Consider the following 15,050-nt stretch of genomic DNA (forward strand, 5'->3'; position numbering starts at 1 on the left):
GTACTGTGCCTGCTATATACATACATGCACAACTGAAGAGCCAATTGTAAAGTGAAAAAATAAAATCCAGCGCTCAAAGGAAAATATCCCGATCCTCTAGCAATGTACTAAATCTGATTTATTTGCAACGCGTTTTGTCGCAGTTTGTGACTTTTTCAAGCAGTATAACATCACAGACATGTACAACAACTTATATAGGATTATGTGGACTCACATGTCTCCACTCCACAGCGTTTGCCACCGATGCCCGATTACACTTCCGGGTTCGGACACTTGCCAGGACTTTCCCTCCCTCCAGGCTCCAGCTATCCTTGATACTCTGTTGGTCATTCAGTTCTTTCCCATTGTTGCCTTAGATTGGGCTGTTGCATACCATGAAAGGTTTTCAGACCATCTTGGCCTCTGAGAAAAAGCCTTGGACATGGCTTCTGCTTTCAGTTGTTTGTAATGCTCCTTTCAATCCTTGTTTTTTCTTGCTGCTTCGTGAAAATTGGCATTTGGTTGCTGAACTCTGTCTTTGTTGCCGGCCGCCTTTGCTGCTCTTCTTTTAGTGATTATTCTGAGGATTTGCTCGGACAACCAATAGCGTTATTTTTCCTGCTTCTTATACTGTGGGCAAGGTGCTTACTGGCTGTTTCAACAACCATGGACTGTTTTTCATGCCATAGTTCATCTGGGTGCTGTTCTGATCTCTCAAGCCATTCAAATCTGTTTGCTACTTCAATAGTGTATGATAGCAGGATTTTAGAGGTGTCAAATTTTCTCAATGGAGCACCTTTCTTAATGATACAGAATCTAATCTTGAGCTTAGCTGCAAGGAGTTCATGATCAGTGCCACAGTTGGCACCAGGAAAGGTTTTTTATTACAATGACTGAACTTCACCAAAGATTATTACACAGGATGTAATCAATCTGATTTCGATGGAGCCCATTGGGAGATGTCCACGTGTACAGTTGGCGTTTCGGTTGCATAAACCATGTGTTTGTTATTCTGAGCCGATTTTCTTGGCAGAACTTAAATATCTGTAGGGCTGTCACAGTCCAGAGGGATCAGCCCTATTCTCATTTGCACAAGGAAAGACTAGAAGAATGGGATGAAACTGAAAGGGAGGAGACACAAATTAGATATTAGAAAAAACTTTCTGACAGAGAGGGTGATCAATGAGTGGAACAGGTTACCACAGGAGGTAGGGAATACTCCTTCAATGGAAGTGTTCAAACAAAGGCTGGACAAATATCTGAGATGATTTAGTGAATCCTGCACTGAGCAGGGCGTTGGACCAGATGACCCTGGAGGTCCCTTCCAACTCTACCACTCTATGATTCTATGACAACTGTATCAGGCGATCATCGGCTTCATTTTTTTCCACCAAGCCATCCTATGATGGTTGCTTTTGGCAGGCTGACGACTTTGGAATTGAAATTTCCCATAATGTAAATGATATCCTGCTTTGGAACTTTGTTTAAAGTTTTCTGGACTTCGGCATAAAAACCCTCAATGGCATCCATCGTTGAGGCATAGACCTTTAAGATTGAGATGTTCACTGGTTTACCACGTATCCAGATAGCAATGATACAGTTGCTGATTGTTCTAAAACTTTCTACTGTCTTTGTGGTCTGCTTGTTCATTATAAAGGCTACTCCATTCCTCTTCATTTCCTCGTGTCTGGTATGTTGCAATGTGAAGCCATTGGACTGAAAATATCCATTACCCGTCCAGTGCAATTTGCTTTTGCCAAGAATATTAATGTGAAGTCTTGTCATTTCACGTTTCACAATGTCCAATTTCCCCAGACCCATGCCAGATACATTCCATGTTGCTAAAGTAGTAGACTCTTGGCAGCATAGATAGGTGCAAATCAGATGTGAGCTTTCTTGTATTCTCCCATAATGTATAAAAAAGCAGCTATGTTTCAACCTCCACGGTCTTTTTCAAGATTATAGAACATTCATGGGGGGGCTACCATTGGATACCATATCTGAATTATATGAGAGCTCTTTTATAGGGTTACTAAGGCAAAATTTTTATGGGGTAGGTTGCCAGGCCTTTCCCTAACCCTCCCCATTTATCCTGGCTTAGGACCAGCATATAGAGATGACTCCTTCACAGCTGCAAATATATATTATGGACCATGCCGGTATAACCTGGGTATCTCCTGTAAATAATAATATATATACAGCTGGTATAAGTTATGCATCTCCTGTATATAGTGATATAGAGCATGTTGGTATAACCTAGACATGTCATGTATATAATTACATATGTACAGCTGGTATAAGTTATACAACTCCTGTATATAGTCATAAGGACCATGCAGGCATAACCAGGGTATATTCTGTATATAATTATAGATATACAGCTGGTGTAAGTTATATAATACATACAGTTGGTGTGAGTTATATCTCTGTATATAATGATTTAGACAATGCTGGTGTAGTGGCCAGGTACATCTATTCCTGCCCCCCTTCATAAATGTCATACATGTCATGTCTTGTGTTGGTGCGCTGTGCAAAAGTGTCTTGTGTATTGCACAGCTGCAGCAAGTAAGTTAAGTATTTGTATGAGACTGGGAGATGCTTGCAATGTATCAATTTGTCTTGTCATGTGGTATGAGTGAGAATATAAATAGGAGTGTGTGAGAGCAGAAAAAGGTCTTAGTCCATTCTTCTGGGTTCCTGAGAGAGAGTGCAAGCCACATGGGGGTCCCTTCAATTCCAAAGGTGGTGAAGAATGGAGGAGGAAGAACGGTTCCTGACTACCTGTGTGACAGCAACCATTACAGAGTGAGTCCTGATAGAGCAGGAGCAAGAGAAGGTGCATAGGCTGCCAGGCCTAGTGCAGAGGTACTTACATGATTAATTTCCCTACACGGCCATCCTGAAGCCGTGGATCACCACATAGAAGTATACCCATTTGTTTTTCACATCTGGCTGTCCTGACGTCTGGGATCACCGGGTGGAGGTACACCCATTTGCTTTTTCCATTCGTCTGTCCTGAAGCCTGAGATCACTGGGTGGAGGTACTCATAAGTCTATTTCTTTACCTGAACTGCAAATTCTATGTAAACTGTACCATCAGCTTGAGAATATGTTTAGTAAAGTTTTGCTAGGCCCTGACCATTCCCAGGGATATGAGGAACATTACTTTTGTCTGCAGCTCCATTATTTACAGCCAAGGGTCTTACTGCTGGGTAGTGGAACGGTGGCACTACCCATGACATCTGCTATCCCTGTTCTCCAGTTTATTGGGCATAACTATCCTAGGGGTGTCCGGAAGAGGCCCAGCACTGCTCTGGCCGAGGCTGCGTGTGTCCCTCTGGGAGGGAGCCTGGTAAGTACCACCATGACAAGTGACCACTTTACCCTCCCAGCTCCTCAACGTGTGCCTTGTGTCTGGGATCACCCTACGGGATGCTGCACTGGTATAACCTGAACATGTCCTGTATATGGTTACATATATATAGTGATACTCCCTGGATATAGTGAGATAAATCATGCTTGTACAACCTGTGTATCTCCTGTATATAGTGATATGGGACATGCTGTTATAATTAGGGTAACTTATACCAGCTGTACATATAGAATTATAAACAGGAGATACCCAGGTTATACCAGCATGCGCTTTATCACTATATACATCTCCCTGTACTTTGCACTCAATAAAAAAAACACATCAAAAACCTGCAGGCGGTTAAAAAAAACAAAAAACGCATCTACTGTTTAACACATGCAGGTTTTATTTGTGTATGCAGTTTCTTAAGAACATATATAGTTATTGAATACTGCATGTAGTTTCTTGATGTGTTTAATTGTTGTTCAAAAATGCAACAAAAAACATGAAGACGGTCTAAGGCCAATTTCACACGGCTGAGAATCTTCCAAGCATATGAACCCCACTCTTTTGAATGTGGTCATACACATGAGCGACATGTCCTAGATTCGGGTGTGTTCTCATATCACCAATTGTTTTCAGTAGGGCCAGCGCAGCATCGCACCGCATGCTAGGTGCACATGAGTGCGTTCTGAAGTTTATTTTCCCGAAGTGATGAGAGGAAATTTTGGTACAAAAATACCTCACATCCACACCAAAGTATTGGGCTGAGATTTATGACCCGATATCGCACTCACTCGTGTGAAATTAGCCTTACAGACTACAAGCAAATTTTTACGTAGTCCCGGTAATGAGTTGTGTTTGGAAAGCTTATGCAAGGCGCTTGATCGTTTTGCAGCTGTTTGTAGCACGGTTTACCTATGGGGAAGGGTACAGGTGGAGGAGAAATGGCCCGTGCTGGATTTTTGCACATAGGTCCATAAGCCTTTAGCTATGCCCCTGTTTATATATACACATACAGGAAATAGCCTCCAAATCCCAGACTAGCACCGATCCTTGTCTCTAGAGTACTACATCTAGCTCTTGCTCACTCTCTGTAATTAGAACAATGACAGAGGAAGAAGTCTCGCCGCACCACTTGCACTAGCGACTCTCTCCCCTCACACCTCCTCCGGTCCCTCTCCCCGGTGGTTATCTCCCATCTCACCACTATATTTAACCTCTCTTTGCCCTCTGGCATTTCCCCCTCCTTATTCAAACATGCTATCATATCCCCACTGTTAAGGAAACAGACTCTCGACTTGTTCTATGCTGCCAACTACTGGCCCATCACAAATCTCCCCTTCATCTCCAAACTATTAGAATGCCTGGTCTCTTCCCATCTTTGTCCCCCTCCTCTTTTCCATCTACACAGCCGCTATCGGACAAATCATCAGGAGATTTGACTTTCAGTACTATACCAAACTGCATACTCTATGTTGATGACACCCAGTTATACACCTCTTCCCATGACATCACAGCACCAGTCCTTCAGAATGCAATCAACTGTCTGGCCGCTGTCTCTAATACTATGTCATCTCTCTACCTAAAACTGAACCTCTCAAAAACTGACCTACTCATGTTTCCGCCCTCTACTAACCAACCTCATTCTTACATCTCCATTTCAGTGTTTGGCACCACCATAGCTCCCAGACAGCAAATCTGCTGTCTTGGGGTTATTTTGACTATAAAGTTTGATTTTCTCCATTCTGGCTTATTTTCTCTGTCTTCTTGCTGCTAGTTCTTCCTTCTGAAACTCCCCCTTTCTCTGTATATCTATCTCTCTTCTCTGCTGACTCTCTGTTCAATAAATATAACTTGGCTTTGGTACTCACATTTGATTTTCCACCTTCCCACCGCACTGGCTGAGCTTGATGTTCCTCCTGTCTCTTAACTCTACTTTACTCCAGACTAGGCTCAGCCTGACTTATCTCCTCCTCCTCTACCTCTTATACCTTTTCTTTCACCCAATCTGTGTGAAGAGAATATCCTCCAATTACAGGAGCCCTGGAAACAGGTTAGCTAACTAGCCAATCCCTGAGCTAGCTAGCGGTTATTGACAGGCAAAGCAGGAGGTTAGGGTGGATTTTGCACAGTCATGCAGTGATCAGTTGCAGGAACACACAAACTTAACCCATTATTGACCATTTAAAGGCATAGACACACAATTAACTGAAGTGGCCATAAAAGTGCAGAGTATTACAATCCCCTCCTTCTTTAACTAAAACCATCCTTGGTGCTCTCTCCATATGGAGGGGAACAAAGAACAGGACATATGGAACAAACCAATGTGCAAACCCCCATTTTAAGCTTCCACTCCCTTTCCCCAATAAAGGGGTAATATCAGCAAAGGGGACAAGGGGGAGAATGACACTTCAAAAACTGAAGGTGATACCATTTTAAAGGTTAACCATTCTCCACCCTTTGATGGAAATTTTAGCTCACCCTGGAATATCGCGGTGACACTACTCATCTGGTGCTTGGTAGATTAAGTGACAGCATGGCCACTACCTTTTTATTATATTTGCTGAGCCAGGCGTAACCTGGGAACATCAACATTTGCTATGGGGCCCTTACATGACACTTCTGCCTAAGGCCATTACGAGAGACATCACACTGGAACTGAAACCAAATGGAAGGGATGGTTTGTAAGGGGAGAGTTAGGGGAAGGAGCAACAATGCTTTTGCACTCTTCCCTGACTATGAAGACGGAAACATCTTATCTGAGACTTTTTGTGAAGAATAATGGGGTAGTGGTCGAGGATGTAACCTTTGGAACCAAACAAACACTGGAATACACCCTGATAACTGTTTTCAGATAAAATAAGGAGAAAAACCTTACATTTAGCATGTATATGTAGCACTTACAAAAACTCATCCCATCTTCTTCCTCCTGCAACAAGACTTATACTTAAAGGGGTTGTCCGGCGCCGAAACGGTTTTGTTTTTTTTTTCAACCCCCCTACCCCCGTTCGGCGCGAGACTACCCCGATGCAGGGGTTAAAAAAGATCACCGGACAGCGCTTACCTGAATCCCCGCGCTCCGGTGACTTCTTACTTACCCGGTGAAGATGGCCGCCGGCATCTTCTCCCTCCGTGGACCGCAGGGCTTCTGTGCGGTCCATTGCCGATTCCAGCCTCCTGATTGGCTGGAATCGGCACGTGACGGGGCGGAGCTACACGGAGCTACACGGAGCCCCATTGAGAAGATAAGAAGACCCGGACTGAGCAAGCGCGTCTAATTTGGCCATTAGACGGCGAAAATTAGACTGCAACCATGGAGACGAGGACGCCAGCAACGGAGCAGGTAAGTGAAAAACTTTTTATAACTTCTGTATGGCTCATAATTAATGCACAATGTACATTACAAAGTGCATTAATATGGCCATACAGAAGTGTATAGACCCACTTGCTGCCGCGGGACAACCCCTTTAATGTTACTAAACATGATATGCATTATCCACTACTCTTCCACCTGTATATTAGTAAAACATTACATAATATTTATAAAACATATTCCTCTGACTCTTTTGGGCACACAATTTAGTTATCTTAGTCCTTTTAGCAGCATTGAGTATTTCACAGTTCTTAGATAGTTCTAGATTTTTGAAAATGTGAGAATGGATGTTGAGGGATGCGTAGAGCCATTTAACAATAGCTTGCTTCTTTGCATCGTCCCTGGATGAAGCATAAATGATGGATGATAAGGTGAACGATGATCATTCAGTGTAAATAGCAGCTATGTTAAGTCAATGGAGAGGGGCTCAACCTACATGGGAGTCCTTAAGAATAAAATGGTAACAATAACTGGCTCACCCTTAGGGTGCCTCCACACTGGCGTTAACGTCTTTGGGCAGGCGAAAAACACAGCGATAGGGCAAATGTGTGTCTGCTTTGCAGAGTGCGTCATCGTGCCTTTTTTCACCCAAATCGAAGAAATGATGACTTCATATGAAAACATAGGTGCATAAAAAGGCAAAGAAAGCCGAAAAATAGAACATCCCATGATTTTTTGCTATCGGAGAATCGCAACAGAGAACACATCGCAGATGTAAATGAAACCATTGAAAGACATTGGTTTCATAAATCTGCTTTTTTACTCACTCTCGCATACAGCAAAAAGCACAGCGTTTTAGCGTCCGAGTGGAGGCACCCTTACTGGGAGTCCATTTTAAGTCTTTGGCACAAAATTACTTATACAAGCAAACGAGTCTGCTTGTTGACCTTGGGCACAGCAGAGGTAACGCCCATACAGCTGCCTGAGCAAAAGGGTTTTCAAACGAATGTATCACCTTGGCAGCATAACGTCCTTTCTTATTCTTTACCCGCTGGAAATAAACCTTTTCCCCACGCTGCAAATTGGGCAAATACGCGGGAAGTTCTGGCCGTTTGACAGCCTGTCTGTTGACAAAGATGACATCTCCTGATTCTTCTGCTTGGAGGAACCCATAAACTTTCTCAACATTAAAGGCTACTACGGTGCCTAGAATTAACTGTCTGAAATGGGCTGCCTCCTCCCTGATCTCTTGCGCTATCGCTTCTTGGTTCAGTAGAGCTCTGCAAGACCGCTGCACTCTTCTGGAAGCGTCCCTCAGAATTCGCTACATCTCTAGCGCGCTGATTTAAGCCCAGATCCAGACTGACTTGCAGGTGGCACATTCTCTAATGCCGTGGCCTCTACAAATTGTTGCACCAGTTTTGCCATGTAGGTGAACGGGCCTTCTCTCACTGACAGTGTTGGATACCTAGCTGCCGTTTGCAGTGACAAACCGGATGAAACTGTGGTCTGTTCACATTGCACGTTTTATTGGGTATTTGGCAATTGAGGCCAAGGTGCCGGTTTCACTGCGGCCTGTGATGTCGCTGGAGGCGCAGGCAAGATTCTCCTTAGTTGCGCAGGCTTGTGACTTTATTTTAGGAATAGGCCATAGTACAGGCCCATCCTCGGTTTGCACAATTGTGTGGGTTGGCGTTGGCGCAATACTGGGCTCGGGGTCAGCTTTCTGGACTGCCAAGGTGCAGCTCCGTCTGGAGCTGATAGTCTGCTTCTTAGCTGTGGCCATCTGGAGCTTTTATTTTGGCATTGCCTAAACAGTTCATAAGTGGGGTGACGAGGAGTTGTGTTCCCACTCATTGTGGTTGTTCTAGCGCTTCTGAGAGGCTATGCTGAGGAACCACAGTCCTTGGCGGGAACTCAAGTAGGCCTATGCATTCTCTCCCTTCTGATAGGACGCATCTCTCAGCCCTTGCGGCCTTCTAATCTGCAATGGAGGCTCTTCACCTAGTTAAGTCCTTAGCGGACATTGGATGATCCTCTAGCTCGGAAGGAAAAAGGGGTTCTTCATCTTCCTGCAGGCCTGCAGGAGAATTGGGGTCTACTGGGTTATTGGAATCCACGAGACTAGTGGAGTCTGTGGCAGTGGCAGGGTCTAAGAATGTTTTGAGAGCAATGGCACCTGCGACAAATGGGAGAACAGTCCTTCCAGACTGAGCGGCAATAGGAGGGCAGAGGCCTGGAGAAGCAGGGACATCTGCAGCAGTGGTGGAGTCCACAGGGGCATCGGGGCCTAGCAGGGCCAAACGAGATCACTTTTTTGATCCTGCGTTTGCCCCGGATCAGCGGCACCTTCAGCAATGGTCGCGGCATTGTGGCCTGCGATGAGGGAACAGCAGGCCTCAGTGAAATATCCTCTATCTCTAGAATCAGCTCGACAATGTCCAGCTCATCTCCAAAGGTCCAGCTGGGTTCCCATGGAGGGTAGCCTACAGGGACTAAGCTGAAGGTCATTTTGCAGACAGGCTTCAGAAGAAACTTTTTCTGGATTCTGGTGATTAAGGAAGAAGGTCTTGTTTCTTCAGTCTTCAGGGAGCAATTGATCCACCTGAAGACTGGCAGTTCCTACTTAAGGGGCTATCCGCGGAGGCGGGTAGGGTAAGGTGGTAATTTCCAATTGGGTGCTACCCATAGTGCCAGGTAGGGTAAGATGTTGTTTTGTCATGATCCCATTTCGTATATGGGTAGGGAGCCATTCCGAACAAAAATAATAATTATTAAAGGGGTTGTCCCGCGGCAGCAAGTGGGTCTATACACTTCTGTATGGCCATATTAATGCACTTTGTAATATACATTGTGCATTAATTATGAGCCATACAGAAGTTATAAAAAGTTTTTTACTTACCTGCTCCGTTGCTAGCGTCCTCGTTCCCATGGAGCCGACTAATTTTCGCCCTCCGATGGCCAAATTAGCCGCGCTTGCGCAGTCCGGGTCTTCTGCTGTTCTCTATGGGGCTCCGTGTAGCTCCGCCCCGTCACGTGCAGATTCCAGCCAATCAGGAGGCTGGAATCGGCAATGGACCGCACAGAAGAGCTGCGGTCCACGGAGGTAGAGGATCCCGGCGGCCATCTTCACCGGTAAGTATAGAAGTCACCGGAGCGCCGGGATTCAGGTAAGCGCTGCGCTCGCGCCGAACGGGGGGGGGGGGGGGTTGAAAAAAAAAAACCCTGTTTCGGCGCGGGACAACCCCTTTAAGAGTGGAGAACTAAACAGCAGGAGAGTAGTCTGGTTGCTGTGAGCAGATAGAGATGCTCATTAGCTAGTTAGAGCATCAAGCTACTTATCCTAACGATTTAGTAAGCTTATACTTAAGTTCTGTTAGAGAATCAAGCTACTAAGAGAGAAGATTGTAGCCTAAGTTCTCAGGAAAACGTCTTGTGATCAAGGATCGAGCCCTTAAGAACAGGTCCCTGAATCTTCATTCACTCTGCCCATTGTGTAACACTGCCTCGTGCCAATCCACACTGGGAGGATGACTTCTTATGTTCTGAGCTCTAGAAAAACCAAAGAGTATGAGCTAGTCAGAAAGGGTAATGCTGAATGCACATGGCTGGGTCGGATTCCGACTGTGAAATCTCGCAGCGGTATCAGACGCTATGCCCTGCTATTGACCCTCGTGTACCTGTCTTGAAGTCTTCTTTCTGTGCCGGCTGGTGCACCGCTGGGAATGCACAGTGCAGAGAGTCGCGCCGGCAATGGCGTGGATCCGCTGCGACTCGACGCAGGACGAACAGCTTCCATTGACTGCAATAGAAGCCGTCCATGCAAGGCCCACACTAGAATGGGACATGCTGCGATTTTCCCCCTGCAAGCGGAAAATCGCAGTTGGTTTCCGCTCGTGGGCATGGAAAAGCGTTTTCCATAGTATAACCTATGGGCAGTATTTGCTGTGAGATCCGGATGCGAACGCTTGCTCTGGATCCCGCAGTGCAAATACGGCCATGGGCTTTGGGCCTAAAGCTGAGCAAAGACTTTTTTGCATCCACTGATCTCAGGCCAATGGTGGAGACAGTTCTAGTTGACTCTTATGTTGATGAACCTTTTTCTGCATGTGTCCTTCCAGGTACAATGTGGCAGATTAGCAACCAAGCAAGTGATATTTCCAGAAGCATCCTAGACTTTATTTCCAGTAAATCTGCTAAAGCAGCAACATTTAAAGGGACAGTACCCAGGAAATCATTCATCTACTTCTATGCTGTAATACTTCACGTTGTACTATAAATGACTGTTACCCTGAAACTGCATCGGAAGTGTCAGTAAAGTTTTTACTGTTGTTTCACGGAATCCTAGTGTCAGAAGTCTTATTCACACTCTGCATCTGTAGTACCACAGAGTTGGATACTCCAGCACTTTCTGTGTTGACTGCATTCTTACAATCAGGTCCTCCTAATGTGATGTTTAATAAGTGTAAAAAGTTATGACATTATTGTTGATATTTCACCACTGTAATGTGTGTTCTGGCAATATTCTCTAGCCCTGGTGTCTACATGTCACTTAGCAACAGTCAGGGGAGTGTTTAGCCAGGCTTAGCAAAGAGTAGATAGCCCGGGATTGGTAGCCTAGATCCCCATTACAGATTCAGCTAGTGAGGCATTAAAAAAGGAGAGTAGTGGGTGGAGTTAAGGAGTGTAGTCCAGGGAAGCCTGAGATAGAGACCAGGAAGGAACCAGAACATCTTTAGTTAAGTCTTCCAAGTCCAAAGCTAAGCTAAAGCTTGAGTGAGGGAGGAACAAGGAGAAGGCCAGTGCGGTGAGAAGTAGAACATCAAAGTGTGAGTAACCAAGAACCAGTTGTTAGGAAGAGTTAGCAGTGGAGAGAGATAGAGAGAGAAAAAGAAAAGAGTTTGGCCAAAAGAGAACCGCAGCAAGAAGCTAGTACTGACAAGCAAGTCAGAAAACAGTCAGTTCTTCTTAATTCCAGCCAGAGAAGTAAAGCTGGAGAGTGAAGTCAGGAGGTCAAGAAAATAGAAATTTAACTCTCACCTCTCAAGTCTAAGCAAAGTGTTTTTCTAATTTCAAGTAGCCTTCATCTACTTCAAGTAAATGTAATTCAAGTTGTTACATTGGCTACTAAGTAAAGAACCCTCTTTCTGCCAAAAAAAAGTGTTAATGTGTTTTACCAGCTAAATCCTGGAGTACCTTCCCACCATCTACACCATTTTCAAAATCTACACTGAGGTACCACACTAAGCACTCCAGGCAGGACAGAGGTTTATTCCCCCATTTTTGTTTTAGTTCTCCCTTTTTTTATGTTTATTATTTTGTTCAGAATGGGTCCCTACCCAATACACGGACTGACATCATGACAAAACAACATCTTCCCCTACCCAACTCCGCAAGTAGCACCCTACTGTAGTATCATAAACTTACCCTGCCCAAGCCCACGGGCAGCATGCAGTGAGAACAACAGAAAATTACCATTCTGTAGCCCCATGTCCAGACCACCTCTACCACCTATCCAGGAGAAGTAGCAGAGCCACTTTGACTACTATCTTAGTTTTTTACTTGCTGCTTAACCACTACTAGGTCTGGTGCACTGTACATCACTGAAACAGCTACCTTAATAAAAGGGTAGAGGGGCACCCAGGGACCTCAGAGTAGCAACATTACCCTGCCACATGACATAGAACTTCAACACCCAGCTAGCCTACAGTATCATCCCAGCGGTTACCACATACATATAATATTGTATTGTAGTAGATTGTATGGGTCATCAAACAATTGCTAGTTCAGATCCCTATGGTGGCTAAAAAAAGTGCAAATAAGTGAAATAACATTTTTTTAAAGCTGTAACATGTACTAATATTGGACAGCCTTGGGGGACTTTGTTAGGCCCAGGGCTGTTATTATAAAATCATCAGTCCTGGGACTGAATGCTATGCTGTGGCTCATGGGGGGTGATAAAGTGAGCCATGGTACTGATCCCAGTGCTTAGACAAGCTTTTTATATGATTTCACCTATTAGTGTGAAAGTGTGGCAATCAATCACAGTCACACAGCTGTGGGTACAATAGTCCGGATCTATGTGTATGGCAGGCACTCTGCGGAAATGACCTGTTGTCAATGTTGTACATGAAAGTCACAGTCTGTTAAGGGGTTAATATAATACATTTACTCCATCATGATGTAAATCTTCTGCTTTGCTGGCTATTTAGATAAGTTACTTTGTGGATGGCTGGCGACCTTTGAGAAGTTTGTGATAAGACTCCTAGTGTCCTACTTAGGCTGAGAGCTTTGTGATTTAGGAGACAATTGTGCCTTTTTTTCTAGCAGGGATTGAAGCCGCTGTTTTTCGGAATTTTAGTTTGATCGGAAATATCTGAAATAGCTGTATTCAGATCACCACGGCACATAACAGCCAGGAATCGATGGCTGCTCCCACAGAGCAAGGAAATGTATGTTTTTATAATGGTTTACATAAGATCCGCTGCATAAAACGAAGGATCATTCTGCTTCTGAGTGCCGCTGTGTCCGATATATTCTTCTACAGCTGGATATAAGACGATACGTCTTTGAGTCGTCTTCTTCTTCCTCTATTTAGTTAAAAATGATATGAGTCAGTTCTTGGTTATAGTGTAAAATCTGCACCACGGCCCACCAACTATCATGTGTAATTTATAGTACTGATCTACTCATGTGGGGCATTTTATAGGACCCCTTAGGTCCAAGGTCTTAGGATTTGCACCCTGCTCTACTGCAGTGAGCAGAAGTCGGCAGGAGTCTCCCTCTCTTGGTTATCAGTTAAAGGCAAGATACCTATCCTAGTTTCCATCCATATACGGGGCTGTTCATATAGTATCTTACCTCCCACGCTGGGGTTGGCTGTCAGCCATGCTGGATCGGATCTTCACCTACCCGGTAGGTTGACACAGTGGTTCCACATCCACAGTCCTTACAGGTGGAATGGGGGGGTGGAACAGTGCAGGCTCTCTTGTAGACTCTGAGGCTGCTGCATGGACAGGGAAAAGTTAGACTCACGATTGCAATAGCTGATTTCTTTCCCACTGACAAGTAGACCTTCCCTGGCAATAATACCTCAGGGCAAGGTTGCAAAAGACTGAAGAAGACTCTTTTCTGTCAGGCTGTTCTTCCCCTCTGGCTGACTCCATGATTAGGCCCTCTCCCTCACTGGGCTTCTCTTCCCAAAACTGGGCCTGGACCGCACTAGGCTAGTCTGGCTAGGCCAGCCTAAGCTAGACTCTTCCTCCTCACTCCTAGTCTCTCCCTCTCTCCCCTGCTCCCCGCCGCAACTCACTTGTCAGCTGCGGCAGCCCCCGAATCTTCAGGGGTGAGCAGGGAGATACTCGGCTAAAGCACATTACTCGGACGACTAGCGCTTTAGTGAGTATACTCGCTCATCCCTACTTATCACATGAAATACAAGACCTCAATACAGCTCTGCTGATGGAAAAATAAAAAAATAAAAAACTTATGAGACTTTGAATACAGCGATTCTAAAATAAGTACTTTTGAAGAAAAAAAAAAGATTATTGTGCAATAGTTGAAAACCTAAAAAAATCTATAATTTTGGTATTGTCATAATCATAGGAACCCACATAAAAATATTTAGCTTGTCGTTGATGCTACATGATTAATGGTGCACTACAAAAAAAAAAAAAGTAATACAATACATTATATGTAACAAATGAAATGGTACCAATTAGAGATGAGCGAACGTACTCGGTAAAGCACTACTCGTCCGAGTAATGTGCTTTATCCGAGTACCTCCCCGCTCGTCCTGAAAGATTTGGGGAGCGCCGCGGAGCGGGGAGCTGCAGGGGAGAGCGGGGAGGAACGGAGGGGAGATCTCTCTCATTCTCTCCCGCCCGCTCTCCCCTGCTCCCCGCCGCAACTCACCTGTCAGCAGCGGCGCTCCCCGAATCTTTCAGGACGAGCAGGGAGGTACTCGGATAAAGCACATTACTCGGACGAGTAGTGCTTTACCGAGTACGTTCGCTCATCTCTAGTACCAATAAAAACTTCAGCTTGCCACGCAAAACTTAGCTGTCATATGGCCATGTCGAAAAAAAACGTTATGGCTTTTGAAAAGTGTAGATAAAAATCCTCAAAAAATCATTGCGTCCTCAGGGCCAAAATAGGCCATGTCACTTAAGGGTTAAAGAGCTATTGCAATCTTTAAAATGTAATGGTGTAAGAGGGCTACCCTGTGCCGATATGTTAAGACAATGCGCAAATTGTTAGATCCGATACATCTTTAAAGACTAAGGTAAAAGTTTACGTTACAGTGCCAACTAGTAGCCAAGTTGTGTAATAACACCTCTGGATGGCTAGGAATTCCAAAAGAAAAATAGACTCCACGTTTACCAGGTCCGGGAAGATAAAGCA

The sequence above is a fragment of the Eleutherodactylus coqui genome, chromosome 7 (assembly GCF_035609145.1).
Source record: "Eleutherodactylus coqui strain aEleCoq1 chromosome 7, aEleCoq1.hap1, whole genome shotgun sequence".
Classification (NCBI taxonomy): Eukaryota; Metazoa; Chordata; class Amphibia; order Anura; family Eleutherodactylidae; genus Eleutherodactylus; species Eleutherodactylus coqui.